The sequence below is a fragment of the Cryptomeria japonica genome, chromosome 4, assembly GCF_030272615.1.
Source record: "Cryptomeria japonica chromosome 4, Sugi_1.0, whole genome shotgun sequence".
NCBI lineage: Eukaryota > Viridiplantae > Streptophyta > Pinopsida > Cupressales > Cupressaceae > Cryptomeria > Cryptomeria japonica.
This window is the reverse complement of record NC_081408.1, coordinates 71,601,498-71,613,526: the sequence shown is the minus strand read 5'-3', so window position 1 is coordinate 71,613,526 and position 12,029 is coordinate 71,601,498.

Below are 12,029 nucleotides of genomic sequence, written 5' to 3'. Positions count from 1 at the left end.
ACCACCCATGAATGACTTGCAACAATAGATAAAGGACTTACAAAGGAAAATGGCGGACATGAATACACCAAAGCAACAGTACATAATGAAGGGCATATGTCCTTACCCATTTGATAGAAGTATTCCAATGCCTCCATTCCTTGCATATTTTGTAACACCAAAGTTTGATAAATACAAAGGCAAAGGGGATCCTAAGGTACACATAAGACAATTTTTAATAGCTTGCATTGAGGTAGCAGCAGAAGAAGCATACTTGATGAGATTTTTCCCACAAAGCTTAGGTGAACAAGCTATGGAATGGTTCTCCCAACTTCCACCTGGAATTAAGTCATGGGGTGATCTAGAAAAGGCTTCCATACAAAATTTCTCATACAACATTGAAATAGATGTCTCAACTTAGCCACCTTATGAAATACTAAGCAAAAACATGGGGAATCTTTCTTTTCATTTTTATAGAGATGGAGAGGCCTTGCTAGTCGATGCTCTTGTGATATACCACAAACAAAAGTGGTAGAAAAGTTCACTCAAAATGTCAACAAGGATATTGGATATGAGCTAAGAAAATAATGTTTGTCTACCTTCAAAGAGGTCATTGAGAAAGGAATAGCGACATAAAAAGTCTTTATTGAACAAGGTGTCATCAAGATATTCAAAGCGAACAAAGAGGAATCAAATGGGAAAGACAACCCCATTTTTGGAACAAGAATAAGAACACAGTCGATGACCTTCCCTAGTGCAATTTCTTCCAATATGGACAATCAAGTGAATAATCAAAGGCAGTCAAAACCTTGAAGAAAATATACCTGATTGGGAGAACCAATTTAAACCATATTCAAGAAGTTAGAGGAAAACAAGATCATAACACTACTATATAATCCATCATATGAGATAAAAGTGAAACCAAATTGGTAGAATAATGATGAATATGGTAAATATCACAAGAGAAAAGGACATCTAACTAGCAATTGCCACAGATTGAAGAATATCATACATGATCTTATTGACAGAGGTGACATAGAAGTTGATGGAACTACCTCCAATGAAGAGATACGATGTTAAAGGAGACATTTCCTAAATATGACAAGGGAAAAGCAAAAACTACCAATAATGAAGCCAATTATATCAAGACACCCTATGACTATGATCTTACCATTAATCACATTTCAAAGGACAACCATGTTTCAACCATCATCATCAAGGATAAAACTCTTGAAGGTCCTACCCAAAGGAGTAAGGTAGTCCTAAAAGGCATTGGATCATCTTCCTCATCTTCTAAAGATGACGCCTCTGAATATAATATCACAACCCATCGAGGTAAAGTCACCTTGCAAGGCATTCCATCTTAGACCACAACCTCTTCATGCATAAAGAATGAGTATGGCCTTGTAGATCAGCTAGGGAAGACACCCTCCCTCATCTCCATCCTTGATCTTTTACGTATGTCCCCCGCACATAAGGCCATCCTTGATAAGACCTTGAGAGAGACTTTTGTACCCACTGATCTAAATGTAGACTAGTTACAAGCCATGGTGTGATACCTTTCTCTTCCACATACCCCTACATTCATAGAAGTCTATGGTGCATCCATAACCCAGCCTCATAATGCACCTCTAAATATTGAAGCCTTTATCTATAAAAAAACACATCAAACAAGTCCTCATAGATGGAGGAGCAGGTCTGAACATTTGTACATTCAGCACTATTAAAAATTTGGGATATTTTGAAAAGGTTGTGAATTCTACACAAGAAATCACTATAAAAGCATATTATGATGAATAACGCTCACCTAAGGGCACAATCACCTTACCTCTCAGAGTTGGGCTAGTTACGAAGGATGTGGTATGTCACGTCCTTGATTTAGATCTCACATACAATATAATCTTAGGACATCCATGGATTCATTAAATGAGAGTTGTCCCATCAACATATCATCAATGCATAAAATTTCCTTACAATGGAGTTGAAGTAACCATTAATGATGATCCAAATCCATTCATATATTGCAATAACCTGCGAGCAAGATCAAAATTGACAATCCCAGTCAATCAAGAAGTTATTTCATCTTCAGCATATGTTGATCCAAAATCATTGAAAGCTTATATGTCAAAGCAAGAAGAGCTCAAAGAAAAATTCAAGGTTAAAGACATAGGATGTGGTGAGTATATATTTTATGTTGATAAATTACCACTATCTCTTAAGACATTTAGTTGATAGAAACAACCTATAAACAATTTGGAATATCAAGGAATTGGGTGTGAACCACCTAGTGTTGTGGCTACTAAGTCTAAATGCAAATCTTCTCTAGTGGTGCAAGCAACTCTTGATATCAATTGTCCTAAGAGTGGTTCCAACGAAGAATCTATTGAGTGTATCACCGGCCTTATTGAGAACTCACATAGCTTTACCATTTCATCCATTCCTTCCATTTCCATTTTAATCCTAGACTTTGATCAACAAGAATTACAAAATCCCTTACTCATTGGGGATAAAAAATCAAGCTTTGAAAAGAAAAATCTAAAAGTTAAAAATAAAGAGAAGTCCTATAGTCCAAATCAAAATCAAAATCCATTGGACTTTGTAAAAATTAAATTCAAGATAAAAATCCTATGAAAGAAATAGAGCAAGAGATGATATTCCCTAATATCAAAATAACTGGGGGCAAAAGTTCTAAAACTTTAAGTCAAAAAGCATACTTGTTGATCCTAAGTCTCCATCATGTCATGATACTTTAACTTCTTTTCACAATCATAAGCCTTCATAACTCATCTAGTTGTTTTTCACATCCTTTCCCTTCTAGCGATACATCATGGACCTTTAATGGAACTTCCTTGAAGGACTTTGTTATCAAGGATGACCAAAATTCTTTAGGTGACACACATACGGGCTTGTGTAGTCCACACACTAGTAATTAGATCTTAGTTCCTTCATCAAGGAAGATAGTCACTCGAGCTACACATCATTCAGTCAATGAATAATACGGTTACCATCATAAGGTAAATCCTCATACATTTGAGGTGGGTGACTTAGTTCTCAAAAAAAATCCTAAAAATCAGCAAGACAGAGAGAAGAAAGACAAGTTCAAACCAAATTGGTGGTCCCTATATCATCACAACAGTGTATGGATTAGGTGCATATTAGCTCTCAATGCTAGATGGAGAATCTTTGGAGGATCCTATCAGCAACATGCACCTTCACATGTTTTACACATATCTCTTCAGAATAACTTAATATCAAAAATAAAAAATACAAAAAAATAAAAAAATATTAAAAATACAAAAACAAAAAAACTCATTACTTGGTAAAAACTTGGCAAACAAGTGCCTTGTGACACAAATTTTTTTTGAAAAATCGAAAAAAGTAAAGAGAAATAAATTTGTCCAATGGTGAAAACCACTTCGGTGATGCCCTGGGCAAGTACCATGGTGAAAACTGAGTTATCGACACCATGAGTAGAGACATTGCTGCTTCGTCCTTCAAGATTCAATCTCATCCTTTTACTTTTGCACACACTCATAGCCTATCCATCCATAATAAACTTACCCATTCCCGTCATGGATTTTTACTGATCTACCTAAGATTGGTTATCCATTCATAATAACCCTTCACTTTTCACCCTTTCCTTCCATAATAAATTAAGTCCAATCAACAAATTGGGAAAATTCCTAAATCTAGTGATGGAAGTGTACCTTGAGCATCGCATCTTTTGAGGAGCATCGTCTTTTCATTCCTCCTTATTTTTGCATACACTCCACAATAAAAGGTCATTTGCATTACCAATCCGCAACAAGGTTCTGTTCTTCTTCACAATAAAGTATCTGTTTCATGGATTTAGTCAGTTTCAGATGAGACACAAGCAGTAGTGAGCTTTCAACAAATCAAAACTTTCAGCAGACTTTGGCAACAACATGGTTTTCAACATTATTTGTGCTTTATTAGGATGACAATATTGTGACCAAATCAAACATGTTAGTATATGTGGAAAGAAACAAAAATAACTTGAAGATTTCATTGTGTGTTGGTTTCAAGTCTTGGTTTTCTTTTGATTTTATCTTTTTGGTGACATGTCTTTTAGCTTTTTTTTGCGATGTCTCTAACAAGAGATTATATCTCCAGGATGTCTTTGACTAGAAAGGTGAGGATGCTATATGTTCAACTATTATTTGATTTTTTGTGGATTTTCTCTTAGTAATGATATGACTTTCCTAAGGATATGAGGAAGTTGTGAGTCTAGTGTGAACTAGGGTATTCCTTGTTTGCAACTGTCTAATCTCCATGCAAATGGGTACAATGACTTTCTGGGTCGAACCTATACCTCGATTGTCATAACTTATTTTCCATAATAAATATCAATGATGATAAATCACAAGAAGCTCTTTCACTTCCATATCTTCTACCTTCCACCCCCTTTCTTGATTGACCTCCATCATCTTTCTTGATTTTGCATAGCCTGCTATCACACGACTAAGTATAATGACATGCCAAAAATATTTGCATTTCATGTAGTTTGCACCTGCATGCATCATCACATGTTAGCATATCTTATTTCATACATACATATATATATATCACAATTACATCACATATTGCATATATCATTGGCTAGTATCTACATCTGTATATAAACCCAAAAAAAGAACAAAAAACATATTGCATTTCATCATGTACATATTTGTATCCATATCATGAGCATCATAAAATCATCATAAAGCATATAGAAACATCACATAGTAACACATGCATATAGCTGCCACAGTAATGAATCATCTCATAAATCAAAAAAATAATAAGTTTCATGATACAATGATGTCAAAATATCTCACATGGCTACAAAATCACCCAAAGGTGTCTACATCATCATACAAAAATTTATACAACCTAGATCATCTCGTTTGTCCCCTCTTGCAGACCCCGCATGACCATCTTTTCACCAAAGCAGTTAACTATCTTGTGTTTTCCCAAATCTCAAGTTTATACATAATGTGTCTCAATCCCATCACCTTGGTTGCGGCATGGTCCTTGATAGTAAAATCTATTCATAGTTGTTGTGTCATAGGGATTTGCTCTCTAGAGTCGATTTGGGGTAGGTAATCCTACATCCAATGAAATCAATCGTGTCAATCCTAGTGGTACTCATGTTCATCACATAGTGTTGCTTATCTTATCTAATCCTAGCCTAGTGGTACCTATGTCCATCACATGGTGCTTCTCATCATGCTCTATCCTAGTGCCCATGTCTATCACATTTCACTATATCCTATCTTGTTAGAGCATTCGTTGGATTTTATCAATTCGACAGCCTTATCATACACTCAGCTTAGAAAACCTACTTGTTTTAGGGCACATGTTGAGTGAATCCTCTCGACAACTTATCTAATTGGAAATGTATGTTTATCACAAAATCGTTAATTTTAGCCTTGTTTTCAGTTGTCTTCCCTAGGGTACCTGTTGAGAGAATCCTCTTAGTATCTTATCCAATTGATAGCATATGTTCATCACAACACTATCAATTTTGGCCTCTTAAGATATAGACACGATTTTGTTGATTCCTCTTGAGTCGGTCTTTTTCTTGTGTGACCTTGTCATCCTATTTTGTCAGTCCTTTTTAGCCTTTCTTTCTTATCGAGAGATTATCTGCGATCTTTTCAAACATTTTCATCCAATCTCTCATGGGGGCATATCATTCCTAACATGGGGCAACTTTTTATTAGTTTACCTTACCTTCTTTGAGCCAATGCAACAAGTTGCATTGTCTCAAAGAGGGGCAAAATGTAGACACCTAAAATTGTCCTGTCTAATTAAATAAATATTTTTAATTTATTTAATTATTTTATCCTAAGTCTTCTATTAATTAAATAAATATTTATTTATTTAATTAATTCATCAATCCTTTTCTAAGCCTTTCCTCATTTAAATAAATAATTTTATTTATTTAAATTATCCTTTTCTCAAATTAAATAAATATTTTATTTATTTAATTGATCCCATTTCCTCTATTAAATAAATATATATTTATTTATTGAATTAATTCAGTAGCCTTTTCTACCCATGACACGTGCCATTCATCTCTTAATTCCTACACTACCTACCCCCTTTATCATTTTATTATTTCCTCTACCTACCCTTTAATCCTAGCTAACTATTTATCTTTTACATCTCTTAATCTTATCCCTCCATTTCCTAAAGTGTCTTCTATATAAGAGGACGCTTCTTTCATTATCAAACCCTAATTGTCTAATGAGCACTCTAATCATTGAATCAAGGTGTCTAAACGATCTTCTACAATCAAGTCTTCTTGCAACCAAGATATCAACCACATTTCCATTCTTTGTTGAACTCTTGTGCACACATAAAATCTGAGAGAAAATATGTCAAGCAAGATCAATAGAGATAGGAAGACAATGCAGTTTGAAACCCTAGTAGACATGTGAATGGTAATATTGCTTTATTTTTGTTGATTTACATGATCTTAGGTATCTCTATTGGTATTGGTGAATGTTTCATTGTAAGACTTAGATTGTTTGTGGTTGGATCTTTATGGTTTTACAATAGTGTAATAACCACTTTTCACCATATACAATTATCTCTATAATTCATGAGAATCAATATGAAAAATAATTTGCTCATGGTTTTTTATTGGTATATTTTTAGTAGGTCTTTCCATGTAAATTTGTGTCTTATGTGCTATTGTTCTTCTATGCAATTTTTTGCGCTTGTTAAATTTCTAACAACACAAACTATTTTTAAGTGCAAAAAAAATCACAATGGAAAGTTAATATAAAGAGGAAGGATCGAAATGATACTAGAAATGCGAGGTGTGATGGATACACTTCTAATACGAGTCTATGGAAATGTTTTTTCTTAGATGGTGATGAATATGAGTCTCAATTATTGTGAAGAAAAATGGGAAAGTAACTAATTCATTCAGGATAAACAACCAAGTCAAATATATGCAAAGGTGGTGATCACAACTCTTTTGTCATTCCTTGTGAGAGAGGAACAACATAATTATGCATTGGTTGTTGTCTCATGTTTGATATTGGCATGTTCATTTACATGTTAACATTAGGACACCCATTGGATATACTACATATTCATTACAATTGATTTGACTTGGCCCACATATTCCTAATGTGATTTCTCCATGTGTCATATACACATTTATGAGGAAAACCCAAGCTAGAGCATGAGAATCTTTGATTGGCGTTTGGTCATTTATCCAAAATAAGTAAATTAGAGAATTTATTTACATAGTTCGAAGAAGTATAAAGGATGTTAGATGTGGTGGTAGCTTCGTATTATACATGGATGGAAATTTAGATCTTTCAAGAATGTTGAGCTATGAATATATTGTGACATTTACATTTTGTCATCCTTATGAAGAACCTAGAGATTATCCATTGATTCCAAAAGAGACATGTGTTTTATGATCTCAAATGAATAGATGATGAAATGATGATAAGTACAAATGAAGCTGATGAAGATGGAAATCTACCTCAATGAGATCAACAATTTGGCCTTTCTTCAAAGTTGAGAGTTCTAAATTGCCTTTTGTAAGAATTGAATTATGTCACTTTTTGTAATTAAAAGTTAGAATATGAACTTCATGTTTTGTAAAAGTTAGGTTAATCCTAACTTATCTTGCAAATAGGTAGGTATTAGAAACGGTCACTTAGGTAGTTATTCTAAGTGGACACCTAAGTTGGTTATCCCAAGTGATTATTCTAAGTGGTTGCAAAGTAGTTATCCTCAAAAGCTTATAAATACAAGACACTTGAATTGTAAAAGGGACTCTGATCGAGTTGAAACTCTACATAACTTTTCATTTTCACATTTTGTACTCAAACCTTTTGGACTTATATATTTTGAAAAGAATAACAAAGAATGTTTTTGATTAATTGGACTTGTATATGTTTATGTTAAACTGATAATCCTTTTGTGTATTGATGGAATCCATTAATTTTTAATTGTAAAATATATGTAATTGACATGAAACACATCATTTTTTAGTATCTTTAATTGTATCTATTACATCTTGTTTCTTCGTATGTCGAGGTTTGTTGTCTTTCTTTCATCATCATTGCATATATAAAACATAACTTGTGCTTAAAATCCCTTTGTAATTTGTATTAATCTTGAATATCAAATGGTAATTGTGTGTCTACTCATGGGGTTTTCATTAGTTATCTCTCTTTAGTTTTGTGTTTCCTCCTTTATGTACTTTTAGGTTAAAAGTACACAAAAATAAAAAAAACCCCAATCACATGAGGAATTTTCCCCTCTCAAATGCAAAGGAAGATTGTGGCTTCACTAAAATCTCTCTAACTATTGGCGTAGATGTCGTTTCTCTTTGGGAAAACAAGGTCAGTTTCAGAGAAACAATCGTAGTGACAAATATATTTACTAACACATGAAAACACATAGGAGATTAAAACACAAATATATGCTTGTATGGAAGTTGTGTTTTTCTCTTTGATTATTTAAGAATATTTTTGGATGAAGTGATGACTTGAATACTTCATAAATCTTGATCATGGTTTCTTGATGAATGAACAAATGATGAGGTAGATTATGAATGTCAAATAAATTGATAAGATGTCTCTATATAGGGTTCCCTAAGAAATTAATCAATTAGGTCGATCTCCAATAGTCATTTTGAGCCATGTGGAACAAAAGTGATTGAGGAGGGAAAGTTCCCTGACCTATTTGAAATAGGTCAAATATTTAAGGGGGACCATGGTACCCAAGGAGCCTTAGGGGCACTTGTCCTCACAAATTGGGACAAAAAAGTATGCAACCAAGAAGAAACAATCTCGGGATGGGGTCCACTCATCCATACAACCAGGTGACATTATATTTGAAGTAAAAAGGGGCTAAAAATAACCTAGGGGAGAACTAAAATGGTACACACTAAAGTAGGGACATAAAAAGAGGAGTAAATTAAGGTTGTAATTTATGAAACTACATTGAGCCCCCACTTAAACAAGAGTACGATCTTATGAAAATATTCATAGTAAAGTAGAAAGATGAGAGAGAGAGAGAGAGAGAGAGAGAGAGAGAGAGAGAGAGAGAGAGAGAGAGAGAGAGGAAACTAGGAATGCGATCACAAATAGATAAGACATCATTAATTTTGATGAATCAAGCACCCAATCTTAGAATATTAACTCCCACAATTTCATTAAAGGAAACATAAGACAAATAAAAATTCAAAAAAGACAAAAAAAGATAAACAAAGACAAAATAAAAACAACAAAAATGGTTAGTACTTAAAACAAAGGCTCCAAGTCATCTAGTTGAAGAGACCTTGATAGTAAAAATGCCCTATCTACTAATATCATTCTTGTAATATTGTTTCAAGAATATAAGTGGTCACATGGAAAGAGAAAGAGAATTAATTTGAACCATTATCCAATAGCTATAAAATTTATGAGCTCATGTGAAGAAGAAAGGGGAAAGCATGGATGGCACAAGCTAGTGCAAGTTGTGTTATACTAGGTGATCTATGAGAGAGAGCAAGAGGAAATATGGATTACATAGGATAGAAAGCTATGTTTTTCATAAGATGTGAAACAAGAAAATATTAACAAGGCATCATGCAATGAAATCCACAAAAAAATGATAACTAAGAAAGGCATTATACAAGGAAATCCACAACTTGAATTGAGAAAGGATAACCAAGCAAGGCATTATGCAATGAAATCAACAACATGAATTAAAAAAGGATAACAAAGCAAGGCATTAGGCAAAATGAATTAAAAAAGAATAGTCAAGCAAGGAATTATTCAAGGAAATATGTAACTTGAATTGAAAAAGGATAACCAAGAAAGGAATCATGCAAGCAAATCTTCAACTTGAATTGAACATATGTTACAAGGAGGCTGTGATGTATGCCCTACATTCCTCCCCCAATTAAGATATCAACATAGCCCTATGTTGATATCTTAAGGAGGGTAGAAACAAGAATAAATACCTTCATCACCAAGGAGATGTCCTTTAAGAAACAATGCACATAACTCCAAGATAAAGAGACTTAACTCTTATAAGTGAGGAAAAGATAGTTGTAAAAGAGATATCTTACAAGAAGTGTAAATGAATCCTTTTGATATATTTGTGGAGGAAAATATATTCATCTAAAGACATTCACATCTTAAAATAAAAGGGATATTTGAGAAAAATAATATTTTTGAAAAGGACAAGTAAATTAAGAACAAACCTTCTCCCATTGCTAGGAAAAAGTGGATTCTTATTAAATAATTGCACACATTCACTAAGGAGACATTTCTCATAAAAAGATGCACCAATTCAAACAAATAACAAGCCCAACCAAGGGACATATATTTACTTACATGGAGGACTATTATATGTAAGAAAGGACCTCAACTTATGAAAAATGCAACTCAAAGGAAAAGGTAATCCAAGAGAGATAATTGAAATATTATTATTGGGCCCCAAGCATGGAAACAATGAATAATGATTATTTTCTTGTTATCCAAGTAATATTGGAAATCAAGTTGTACCACCGCTCATGACAAAGAGCTCCTAATTAAGGCAAACTATACAAAAATATAATAAGGTAAAGGGGGTGCTAAGACATTACTTACAAATTAGATTGAGAAAAATAATGAGATCGGTTGTAAGAGTAATACAAGCTCTATTATATCGGTATTTAAAGAGTTCTTTAAAAGCTTTACAATTTTCATGAGAAAGAGAATAGCTATGATGAAAGAGACAATAGACATCACCACTTTTTTTCTTAAAATTATTGATATATCTTATGAAAGGAAAATTAAAATTCTTATCACATTTCAACCTCCAAAAGTTTCATGTAGCTAGTTTTTCTTAGTCATCAATATGAATAGGTCTTTTCTCTTGAGATGTAGGGCAAGGTATTTCAAGGAAGGAGGAGGATTTTTTGATGAAGAAGCATGTTTAGATAGATTATAATTTATATGTATTTCAAGGTACTCCTTAAGAATTTGAACCTTAAGAAGATCATCCATAGATGTTGAGGAATTGTGAGGGAATATCTATAGGGACAAGTCCTATTCCTATATAGCCTTGCTTTGAAATTAAATAAATGTCGAACCTCATATGATGATTTTAATTGTGAAGGAGAAGGGATTTCATTGTGAATTTATTTGAAATTTGTTGTGTAAGTGCATGTTGAAGAACAAAAATGATAAATAAATAAACAAGGGATCCTTTGTATGAAGATTCTTCTTTGGATCGTCATTATTCATATCCAAGGGTTCATATTTTCTTAATGCTATTTGAGGAGACAGATCATGTGTGAAGTGCATAAAATAATATTTCTTACAAATATATTGATGATAAAGATAAGCTTTAAGAGAATAAGGAGGATCTAGAGAGATTCATATACCAATAGTTTTACCTTGCCCCTCTTGCACTAAAGTACCTTTATGAGAAGAGGATGGTGTCATGTTTCTCTTTATTTCTTCGTCTCCATTAAAGAGAATTGAAAATAGTATAGACCCATTTCTCATTGATATAAGATACCCTAGGAGAGGTACAAGTATTATCCTTTTCAATGTCATCTCTAGGATTGTCATCAATATTGTCTACTAAACTCATTGTGAAATATACATATTCCATCAATGTTCTTAATAATTTCATTATGTAACTACATTAAATATAGATAAAATCTTTGAACAATTATTTATAAGTAGGAACTAAATTGGTGAAAGTCTTAAAATGCAATATGTCGACGTACTATGAAACAATGAAAGCAACATGAAGTGGAAGAAGCTATTATACAACACATAATTTTGATAAAATTATCTAATAATTAATATTATTGTATTTGAAATAGAAAACAAATCTGAGTTTGTAAAATCCATTAGGAAAATCTAGATTTGAAAACACCAAATCATAAATATGTAAAAGCATCTGATTCACCAAAATGTATGTTGGTGGAATTATGCATTCAATACCTTAATAAGTAATAAAGCCACTAACTGCACTTGGGACCAAACTTACATTAAAGGAGGGAATTAAACTCAATTGATCTAATC